The sequence below is a fragment of the Choloepus didactylus genome, chromosome 8 (assembly GCF_015220235.1).
Source record: "Choloepus didactylus isolate mChoDid1 chromosome 8, mChoDid1.pri, whole genome shotgun sequence".
NCBI classification, from domain to species: Eukaryota; Metazoa; Chordata; class Mammalia; order Pilosa; family Megalonychidae; genus Choloepus; species Choloepus didactylus.
In genome coordinates this window covers 11173336-11185600 of record NC_051314.1, presented here as the reverse complement: position 1 = coordinate 11185600, position 12265 = coordinate 11173336, and the positions used below count along the sequence as shown (strand labels likewise).

Below are 12265 nucleotides of genomic sequence, written 5' to 3'. Positions count from 1 at the left end.
TCGTAAGGAGCTCAGGCTCTTGGAACCCACAGGCTTATGTGACCTCTGGGCTTCTTTCCTCTTCAAGCTTGGGCTGAGGGGGGCCAGTCTGAGAAACCTGTTGGGTAGGTGGAGTTGTACCAAGGGCCTCCTTGGAAGGCTTCTTGGGTCATTAAATGTGCAAATGTCTCAGAGGAGACACAGCATTTCAGTAGTTTCCAAAGAATCCAGTTGGGAAAATCAAACTAGAAACCAGAAGCAGTGGCAGCCTAACCTCTTGCCTGAAGTTGGGTGTGGGGTTGGAGATGGGGGGCAGACTTACTGTTTCTTCCTCAAACCTCTTTGTGGTCCTCCACCCCCTGCAAAAAACCCTCAGTAAAACCAAAACATCTCTCTTCCCTTTCCGCTTACAGAAAGCCTACCAACAAGCAAAAGAGTTAGGAAGGCTGATGATTGTGCATGGAGTGTGTGCAGCTACAATTGTGTTATTTAAAAGCACATCTATAGAGGATGATGACACCAAAATGGCAACATAAGACAGCTACTGAAAACCTCTCCCCAGAGATCCAGCCAAAAAAGGACAGTTCTTACTTGTTCATAACTCTGAAAGAAGGTAAAGCCTGGGGAAGGATCCCAAAAAATGCTGACTTGAAGAAAGAGAAAAATATCAGGTAGGAAACTTCCATCCCCAAATTTCCAGTCCTCATCCCTCCCCCTCATTCATTCCCAAGCAGCTCAGGAAGTCTCAGGCACAGAGGGTGGGATCCCTCTCACCTCCCACCAGGGACACGGGCTATAAAATCTTTCACAGCAGAGACAGATCCCCACCTATATCCTAACACAGAGACCCATGCCCAAGGGACCCAAGGCAGGACTCAAGTCACTGGGAAGTGTGGACTACAATAGGACAGCAAGGAAACACTTCTAAAATGGAAGACCATGGAGAGAACCACAAAATCTTCCCTAAAAGCAGGAGGTAGCCAGGCAGAAACTACCCAAATCAACTGTCTGGGGATGTGGGGGACAGGGGAGGACATTTCAAGGCTCAGGTTGAGAGATGAGATTCTGAGAAAAGGTGTACAGAGACTATTTCCAGCCTTGGGTCCAATTGTCCAACCCCCACCCTTGAGGAAAACAGCAGCTGGAGGTCCAATCCTTGCTTGGAAGGCAGCTACAGGCTTGGGCAGATGAGGGAGTCCTCCACAAGTATGGAGGGGGACATGACTCCATATTGAGCAAGAATTTTGGCTGGCAAAGAGAGGGCAAAAATCCCCACATTTCAGCTCCACCTGGTCACATGCTGCCAGGGCTCCAGGAGGTAATTCAGCCCTACCAGCTCAGATGCTTCTGGTGCTTGAGGGAAACAGCTTCTGAGGATGATTAAGTCACCAAAGGGTGCCATCTGTAGGGCTGGCTGGAAAGTGCAGGGGAACTATAAGACTTTTCAGAGCCTCTCTAGACCCCGTCTCTGGCGCATTGGAGCTGGTCTACAGCGCTTTCATGGGAATCCAGCCCTTTTTGAGCTGAGAAACACAGAAGATCCAGTGGCCAAAGCAGTGCCATAATACAAACCCTGGTAACTAAGTCCTAGACAAGAGAGGGATATTGACTTTCAGAATAGACCTATCAAGATAATCCCATGACCATATGTCAGCAAAACTCAAGATATGGCCCAAAGGAACAAATAAAAATGTTGGAGGTGATACATAATCTGGAACAACTAACCAAACATAGTCAAACAAATCTCCTGAATCAACTCAAAGAAATGACAAAAGGTGTATAAAGAGATAAAGGATATTAAGAAGATACTAGAAGATCATAAAGAATTTGGAAGAATACATAGAAACATAACTGGATATTATCAAAATAAAAACACTGTAGATGAAATTAAAAATATTTTAATCACACAAGAGCAGATATAAAGAGGCAGATAAAACATTCAGTGAGATAGAAGATGGAGCAACTGAATTTAAAGAGACATAAGAACAAATGGAGAAAAACTGGAAAAATTTGTGTAGGGTCTCAGGGAGCTGATTGACAACACAATGTGTACATATACATCACAGGTGTCTCAGAAGGAGAAGAGAAACAAAAAGGGCCAGGAAGAATATTTGAATAATTATTAGCTGATAATTTCCCTACCCTTATCAAAGACATAAACATACAAATCCAAGAAGCCTGATGTACTCCAAACAAAATAAATGCAAATAGACCCACTCCAAGACACATACTAATCAGATTGTCAAATGCTAAAGAAGAGAAAATTCAGAGAGCAGCAAGAGAAAACCAGTTCACCACATACAAGGGAGGCAAATAGATGAAGAGCTGATTTCTTATCAGACACCATGGAGGAAAGAAGGCAGTAGTGTGATATATTTAAGATACTGAAAGAAAAATTGCCACCCAAGAATTCTCTATCCAGCAAAGTTGTCTTTCAAAAATGAGGGAGAAGTCTTGCTCTTGTGAAATGTAGGGCTGTAAATGGAAGGCTAAGCCTTCCTATAATGATGCTTAAGAGGCACCTATAGAAAACCTCTTTTGTTGATCAGATGTAGCTCTTCTCTAAGCCCAAATCAGCAAATAAATTCATTAATCCCCCCCACACACTTTTTGAGACATGATTCCCAGGGATGTGAATCTCACTGGCAATGTGGATACAACTCCCAGGAATGAGACTGGCCTTGGCATTGAGGGATAGAAAATGCCTTCTTGACCAAAAGGGGGAGAAGAAAGGTCACAAAATAAGATCTAAGAGATTTCAGAGTCAAGAAGCTATCCTAGAGGTTACTGTTATGCAAGCTCCAGCTAGATATCCCAAATAGCCATAGCATGTCAAGCCCTAACCAACAGTGATCCCCAAATACCTAGGTCACTGAGATTCCTTAAAAGTTTCCCTCACTAAGTTTATCTCTCAGAAACTTAAATCCACCAGAGTGTTCCTATGTCAGACATGTCCTAAAACACAGAGGCAGCCACCTCTTTAAGAACAACAAGATGCAGCTCCCTTCCCCATAATGTGTACACCTCCTTACAATATGAACAAGTTAGGGAGGTCAATGCCTAAATACCCCTGAAGAAAATGATTAAATGAGAGGAAGGGGTAACAAAAGACAAGATAGAATTTAACAAAGAATTACAAATACTGAATACATAAGTATTTTTTAGATGCTAGGGTATTAGAATAGCTAGAAGGAAATAACTGAAATGGTGGAACTGTAACCCATATTTTCTTTGAAATTTGTCTACAGCTACTCATTAAATTGTACTTTGAAAGTTATCACCTTTCTGTATAGTATCTTGTATTTCACAATAAGGAAATAACTGAAACTATGGAACGGTAATCCATAACATTCTTTGAAATTATTTATATAACTACTTGTTAAATTGTACTTTCAAAGGTATCACCTTTCTGTATATATGTTATATTTCACAATAAGGGCATGACTGAAATTCTGGAACTGTAAGCCATAGCATTCTTTGAAATTTTCTCCCCATCTACTTGTTAAATTGTACTTTGAAAGTTATCACTGTTATGTATATATGTTAAATTTCACAATAAATGTGTATTAAAAATGAGGGAGAGGTTTTTTCTTTTTTCTTTTTTTAAACTTTATTTATTGAAAAATTAAAAAACAAACAAAAAACATTTCAAACAAAACAAAACAAAATAAGAAAACAGATAACCTAAAATAACTACATTGCTTCCAACATGTTCCTACCATATCCCCCACAAATTAACAAACCATAGTCAAACATAGAAATAAGAAAAACAAATAATCTAAAATAACTGAGGGAGAGTTTTAAATATTCACAGATAAACACAAACTGAGAGAGTTCACTAACAAGAGACAGACCCTACAAGAACTAATAAAAGGAGTTCTGTTGGCTGAAAAGAAAAGACAGAAGAAAGAGGATTGGAACAGGGTACAGAAATGAAGTATATTAGTAAGAGTAACTAAAGGGATAAAAGAGAGAAAAAATAGATGTGAGAAATAAAAGCCAAAGGATCAAATGGTTGAAGTAAGTATAGCCCTTACAGTAATAAAATTGACTGTTAATGATTTAAACTTCTCAATCAAAGGCCATAGATTGGCAGAGTGGATTTAAAAAATGATCCATATATATGCTTTTTATAAGAGACTTATTTTAGACCCAAAGATACAAAAAGGTTGAAAGTGAAAGGGTGGAAAAAGATATTCCACACATGCATAACAGGAAAAAAAAAAAAAAAAGCTGGGGTAGCTAAACTAATTATCAGACAAAATAGACTTTAAATGCAAAAAAAGTTATGAGACAAAGAACACTCTATATTAATTAAAGGGGCAATTCACCAAGAAGAAATAATAATCATAAACATTTATGAACCTAATCAAGGTACCTCAAAATACATGAGGCAAACACTGGTAAAAGTGAAGGGATTAATAGACATGTCTAACATAATAGTGGGAGATTTCAACACACCACTTTCTAAACAGAGGATCAGTAAGGAAACAGAGAACCTAAATAATGTGATAAATGAACTAGACCTAACAGACATATTTGGAACATTACACCCTGTGCCAGTTTGGATGTACTTTGTCCCCCAAAATGCCATATTCTTTAATGCAATCTTGTGGGGGCAGATGTATTAGTGTTGATTAGGTTGGAATCTTTGGATTGGGTTGTTTCCATAGAGATGTGGCCCACCCAACTGGGATAATACCTTTTTTTCCCCATAACTGTTACATTTATTAGGTTTTTGCATTATGACTTATCTTAATACTTAAGCATTAATCATGGTGATGGGTTTTTCCATATTTATTCCAGTGAGAAGTTTTTTCAGGTATGAGTTCTTTGATGGCGTGTAAGGTTTGTACTCCGACTGAAAGCTTTTCCACATTCATTACATTGATAGGGTTTCTCTCCTGTATGAGTTCTTTGATGTATTATAAGGGATGAATTTTTAATGCAGGCTTTTCCACACTGATCACATTCATAGGGTTTATCACCAGTGTGAATTCTTTGATGCTCAATAAGGTATGCACTCTGGCTAAAGGATTTTCCACATTCACTGCATTCATAAGGTTTTTCTTCAGTATGAATAATCTGATGTACAGTAAGGGATGATAGGCCAGTGAAATGTTTTCCACATACCATAGACTCATAGGGTTTCTCTCCAGTATGAATTCTCTGTTGTTGAGTAAGGGATGAATTCTTACTGAAAGCTTTTCCACACTGATTACGTTCAAAGGGTTTAACTCCAGAATGAAGTCTCTGATGTTCTATGAGGTATGCACTTTGGCTGAAGGATTTCCCACATTTGTTACATTTGTAGGTTTTTCTCCAGTGTGGTTTTGCTGATGTAGGGTAAGTGTTGAACTCTTACTAAAGGCTTTTCCACATTGACTACACTCATAGGGTTTCTCTCCGGTATGACTTCTCTGATGTAGAATAAGATGCATGCTCTGACTGAAGGCTTTTTCACATTCATTACATTCATAGGGTTTTTCTCCTGTATGAGTTCTCTGAGGGACTGTAAGATTCATGGTTTGGGTAAAAGCTTTCCCACATTCATTACATTTGTAGGGCTTTTCTCCAGTATGAATTCATTCATGCTGAATAAGGGAAAAATTCTTACAGAAAGCTTTTCCACATTCTTTACATTGAAAGGGTTTCTTTCCAGTATGAGTTCATTGATGAACAGTAAGGTTCATGCTCTGACTGAAGGCCTTCCCACATTCATTACATTTGTAGGGCTTCTCTCCAGTATGAATTATTTGATGAACAGTAAGAGAGGAACGTTCAATGAAGTGCTTTCCACACATGTTACACTTGTAGGGTTTCTCCCCAGTATGAATCCTCTGGTGCTTAAGTAGTGATGAGCTCTGGCTGAAGGCTTTCCCACACTCATTACATTCATAGAGTTTCTTCACTACAAACATTCTCTGAGTTTTAAATAATTCAGAATTTTGTTTGGCATCTTTCCCAATGTAAATTCAATTATGTGGCCTCTTTCCTACAGGAATATTTGGTTGTATATCAAGGGTTGAACCCTGACTGGAACATCTTTCAAATTCATTACTTCCACAGACCCTCTTCTCAGGGAGAGTTTCATTACAGGAAACTGCCACTTGGCCCAGATGTCTATCCTGGTTTCTCTGTTGCCCCTCTAACCAGTTACCAGCTTCCCAGGTTTCCTCTAAAGTAAAATGCCAGAGACCTTCCCTTTCCATTATTACCCCATGGGATAAATCTTCAGTAATGTTGGACTTTGGAGTTGACTCTTCAGTTTCAAGTCTTGTTTCCCAGTCCCATAGGTTTGTTATGATGAGTGAATTAGATGATGACTGGGAAAGAGCTGAGCACAGAAATCAATCGATGTTTTTCTTCTTGCTTCTGGACAGGATAATAAGAGGACTAAATAGTAGATTACTCTGGCAGTAACATCCAAGAAAATCTGGAGAGAGGTACCCTGGAAGTTCTTTTTCTACTGGGCTCACTTCTTCTTGTTCCAGCTGGGAAATCATATTTGGTTTGGAAAGCTGATGCCCAAGTGAGATCAGGTTCCTGTAGTTAACTTTCCCAGACAAGTTCTTCTGAGCAGAATCTAGGTGAATCCACTCCTCCCAAGTGAAGTCCACTGATACATCCATGAATGTCACTGACTCCTGAGCTTCCAGGGGCAGAGGCCTAGTGGCCATTGCCATCTTCCTGTGGGATCCTTCCCAGAGCACAGACAGAAGTCAGAGATGGCAGAGCCTCTTCCAGTGGGGCTGAGAGCGGCCAAGGGTGGCTGCAGCCCCACGGGTGCCTCCACCACAGGATAATACCTTTTGATTGGATTGTTTGCATGGAGTGTGGCCCCACCCATTCAGGGTGGGTCCTGATGTCATCACAGGAGTCCTATAAAAGAGCTCACAAACAGAAGACCATAGAGTAGCTCAGAGAGACATTTTGGAGGCAGCCACTGAAAGCAGTCTTTTGTTGACACTTTGGGGATGCTAGCCCAGTGTTTGCTCCAGAGATGCTAAAAGAAATAACACCCAAGAGCAACATTTTGAAGAACATACAGGAGCTGAGAGAGGATCTGGAACACAACCCAGGATAAGAAGATGCCAGTCATGTGTCTTCCCAGCTAACAGAGGTTTTCTGGATGCCACTGGCCTTTCTCCAGTGAAGGTATACCTGTGTTGATGCCTTAAATTGGACATTTTCATGGCCTTTGGACTGTAAATTTGTAACCAAATATACCACCTTTATAAAAGCCAATCCATTTCTGATATTTTGCCTAATGGCAGCATTAACAAACCAGAACACACATCCAAACAGCAGGATATACATACTTCTCAAGTGCTCATGGAACATTCTCCAGGATAGACCATATCTGGGGCATAAAACAAGTCATAAAAATTTTAAAAAGATTGAAGTTATAAAAGCACTTTCACTGATAATAACGGAATGAAGCTGGAAATCAATTACAAAAAGAGAACTGGAAAATGCACAAATATATGGAGGTTGAACAACATGCTCTTAAACAATCACAAGCCAAAGAAGAAATGGCAAGAGAAATCAGTAAATTTCTTGAGATGAATGGAAACAAGAACACAATATATCAAACTTATGGGATGTAGCAAGGCTAACAGCTAACATCATACTCAATGGTGAGAGACTGAAAGCTTTCCCACTAAGATTGGGAACAAGACAAGGATGACCCCTGTCACCACTGTTATTCAACACTGTGCTAGAAGTTCTAGCTAGAACAATTAGGCAAGAAAAAGAAATAAAAAGCATCCAAACTAGAAGGGAAGAAATAAAACTGTCACTATTTGCAGATGACATGATCCTATATTTAGAAAATGCTGAAGAAACATGACAAAGCTACTTGATCTAATAAACAAGTTCAGTAAAGTGGCAAGATACAAGATCAACATGCAAAATCAATGGTGTTTCTATACACTAGTAATGAGCTTTCTGCAGAGGCAATTGTGTTGGTGTGTATATATTATGTCCCTCAGAAAAAGCCATGTTCTTTGATGTGATCTTGTGGGGGCAGATGTATTAGTGGTGATCAGGTTGGGACCTTCAGATTAGGCTGTTTCCATGGAGATGTGATTCACCCAACTGTAGGTGATAACTCTGATTAGATAATTTCCATGGATGTGTGGCCCTGCCCATTCAGCATGGGCCTTGATTAGTTAATTGGAGCCCTATAAAAGCTCTGACAGAAAGAGCTTACTGCTGCAGCTGAGACAGACATCTTGAAGACAGCCATTGAAAGTAGACTTTTGCTAGCCCAGAGAGGGTTGGGAGAAAGTAAGAGACCACCACCAGATGCCTAGGGAGAAACATCCTGGAAAAAAGCCATTTTGAAACCAGAACTCCAGAGCAGATGCCAGCCACATGCCTTCCACTTAAGAAAGGTTTTCTGGATGCCATTGGCCATCATTCAGTGAAGGTACCCTATTGTTACCTTCTCTTGGACACTTTATGGACTTAAGACTGTAACTTTGTAATCAAATAAACCCCTTTATAAAAGCCAATCCATTTCTGGTATTTTGCATAATGGCAGCATTAGCAAACTGGGACAGTAATCAAGAAAAAAATCCATTTACAATAACATCTAAAAGAATCAAATATATAGGATAAACAAAGATGTAAAGGACTTATACACAGAACTACCAAAGATTGCCATAAGAAATCAAAGACCTTGATAAAAAATGGAAAGACATACCATATTCGTGAATTGGAAAGCTAAATGTCATTAAGATGACAATCCTACCCAAATTGATCAACAGATTCAATGCAATACCAATCAAAATTCCAACACCCTACTTTTCAGAAATGGAAAAGCTAATTATCAATTTTATTTGGAAGGGTAAGGGGCTATGAATAACCAAAGACAACTTGAAAAAGAAGATTGAAGTGGGTGGGCTCATGCTTCCTGACTTTAAAGCATATTTTGACAGAGGTCAAAAGAGCATGGTATGCCGTAAAGATAGACATGCTGATCAATGGAATAAAATAGACAGTTCAGAAATAAATCCTCAGATCCATGGTCAATTGATTCTTTTAAAATTCATTTTTATTGAGATATATTCACATACCATACACTCATCCAAAGTTACAATCGTCACAGTGCCATCATATAGTTGTGCATTTATCACCCCAATCTATTTTTTGAACATTTTTCTTGTACCAGAAAAAGTGAAAAAAAGAATTAAAAAAAGGAAAAAGAATACCCAAATCATACCCCTCCCACCCTATTTTTCATTTAGTTTGTTGTTGCCATTTTTCTACTCATCCATCCATACACTGGATAACAGGACTGCGATCCCCAAGGCTTTCACAATCACACTGTCACCCCTTGTAAGGTGCATTGGTATACAATCATCTTTAAGAGTCAAGGCTACTGGGTTGTAGCTTGATAGTTTCAGGTATTTATTTCTAGCTATTTCATTGCACTAAAATCTAAAAAGGGTTATCTATATCATGCATAAGAGTGCCCATCAGAGTGATCTCTCAACTCCATTTGGAAACTCTCAGCCACTGAAACTTTGTTTCATTTCATTTTCCATCCCCGTTTTGGTCAAGATATTTTCAATCCCATGGTGTCAGGTGCAGATTCATCCCCAGGAGCCATGTCACACACTGCCAGGGAGATTTACACCCCTGGGAGTCAGATCCCATGTAGGGGGCATGGCAGTGACTTCACCTGCCAAGCTGGCTTAGCTAGAGAAGCCACATCTGAGCAAAAAAGAGGTACTCAGGAGGAGACTCTTAGTCACAATTTTAAGTAGGTTTAGCCTCTCCTTTGTAATAACAAGCCTTATAAGGGCAAGTCCCATGATAGAGGACCTGGCACATCAAACTGTCAGTCAATACTTGTGAGAACATCAGCAACAATCCAGGCAAGGAAGCCCAACACCTCTGCATTTTCTCCCAGCTCCTCAGGGGATCCCTGCATATATATTTTTATTCTCTGCCCAAATTACTTTGGGATGTGTCACTATTTCACTCTAACCTATTCAAACCAACCTGGTCTCACTTCCTATTAAAAGTTTCCTGTAATTATGGTATTTGAACAAACTGTATGAGTAAAATTGTTTAGGAAATATAGCTCTTGCACCAACTAACCATCTCTTCCCTTGGTCTCACATGTAATTTGAGGTTTTAAAATGCAGTCAGTATTATCCTTTACCCTTTGGCCTGATTTGCCCTAGTCCTAACCACATCTGCTTTTCACATCTCTAGTTGAGGTTTGGACTTTTTTTCAGCTTTTTTTAAAACAGTTGCTATATGTTCTAATACTGACATTCATATCTGCTGAGTTCTAGCTCTGAGTTTCAGGTGTCACCCAGAGACATAATGTTCTAGAGACCAATCAGGTTATACACAAAGGGATCAGCATCTCAGAGTTTAGAGATAGTCATTGCAATTCAGGAATAGATTTGACTGCTGTAAGAACTTAAAATTTAGGGACCATTACAATAATCATTCTCCTGTTAGGCTGTGCTCTAAGATTCAATTCTGAGTTTACACATTGCAGTTAGTCCATATTGGTGAGGTTTGCCTTTGTTTCTGGTGTTGTTCACTCAAAATGCTGTCTACAGGTTCCATTCAACTCATTGCATGTCTCACAGCTTCACTCCTTGCAGTTGCTCAATATTCTATTGTATGCACACACAACAGTTCACCATTCTGTTCCTCAGTCAGTGCACTCTTAGACCACCTCCACCCATTGCAAATCATGCCTACACTCTCCATAAATACCAGTGTGCAAATGTCCACTCATGTCCCTGCTCTCAGATCCTCCAAGTAAATGCCCCCTAATGAGGTTGCAAGACATTATGGCACCCACATACTTAGCTTTGTGTGGAACCACCCAACTGTCCTCCAGAAAGACTATACCATTCTACCTCCTAAATGACAGTAAATACATACATTCTTCTCTCCATGTTTTCTCCTGCACTTTTATCCCCTATCTTTATATTTTTCTATACAATTTTATGGAGCTATATTCACAAACCATAAAATTATCCAAAATGTACCATCAGCTGTTCATGGTATCATCATATAGTTGTGCATTCATCACCACAGTCAGCATTTGAACATATTGATTACTAAAAAAAGTGTTTTTTTTTAAACAAATAATAAAAAGATAATAAAAAGAAAATAAAATACACAATACAGTATAATAGTAGGGTCAGACACCACCACTAGCAAGAATTTCATATCCCTCCCTTATATCCCCCTTTATACACATTTAACTTTGGTATATTGCCTTTGTTACAATAAATAGAAGCATATTACAGTGTTACTGCTGGCCATAGACTCCAGTTTGCTTTGATTATATTTTTCCCAAATACCATCCCCTTTCCAACACTCTGCATGATTGACATTCATTTATTCTCCCACATGCAAGAACAGTTTTATATTTGTACATTTAGTCACAATCCTTGACCACTCCAGTTTTTGCTAAGTTAAACAGTCCCAGTCTTTATCTTCTATCTTTACCTCAGGTATCATTCATGCCCTTAGCCCACCTCTTTCAGCTTTATTCATGGACATCTTTGTTCAGTGTAGTTACAATATTGTCCTACCATCACACAGTATTATGCTATCTATTTCTGGATCTATACAACCAATCCTGCTGAACATTCTGTAGTCCTTCAGAATCACATGTCTGATCTCTACCCTCTATCTCCTGGTAGTCTGTGTTATCAGCTTTTAACTCTCAAAGTTTGCTTATTAATGTTAGCATATTAGTGAGACCATACAGTATTTGTCTTTTTGTTTCTGGCTAACTTACCTCAACATGATGTCCCCGAGGTCCATCCAAATTATTATATCTTCTGTGTCTTTGTTCTGTCTTATACCTGCATAATATTCCATCACGTGCATGTACCACAGTTTGTTTATCCACTAATCCATTGATGGACATTTGGGGTGTTTTCATCACTTGACTAATGTGAATAATGCTGCCATAAACATCAGTTTACAAATGTCCATTCATGTCTTAACTTTTAGTTCCTCTGAATATATACCTAGTAATGGAATCACTGAGTCATATGGCAAAACTATACTTAGCTTCCTGAGGAACGGCGACACTGTCTTCCAGAGTGGTTGCAACATTCTACATTCCCACCAACAGTGAATAAGTGTGCCTCTTTCTCTACATCCTCTCCAGTGCTTGTAATTTTCTGTTTTTTGGGTAATGGCCATTCTGGTAGGTGTGAGATGATATCTCATTGTGGTTTTGATTTGCATTTCCCTAATAGTCAGTGAAGTTGAGCATTTTTTTCATATG

General features: G+C 39.1%; 1 pseudogene; it reads right to left on the bottom strand.

Moving 5' to 3' along the window:
- Positions 1 to 11775, bottom strand: part of LOC119542535 — a 30418-nt pseudogene extending 18643 nt beyond the window's left edge.
- Between the last annotated feature and the right edge of the window lie 490 nt (positions 11776 to 12265).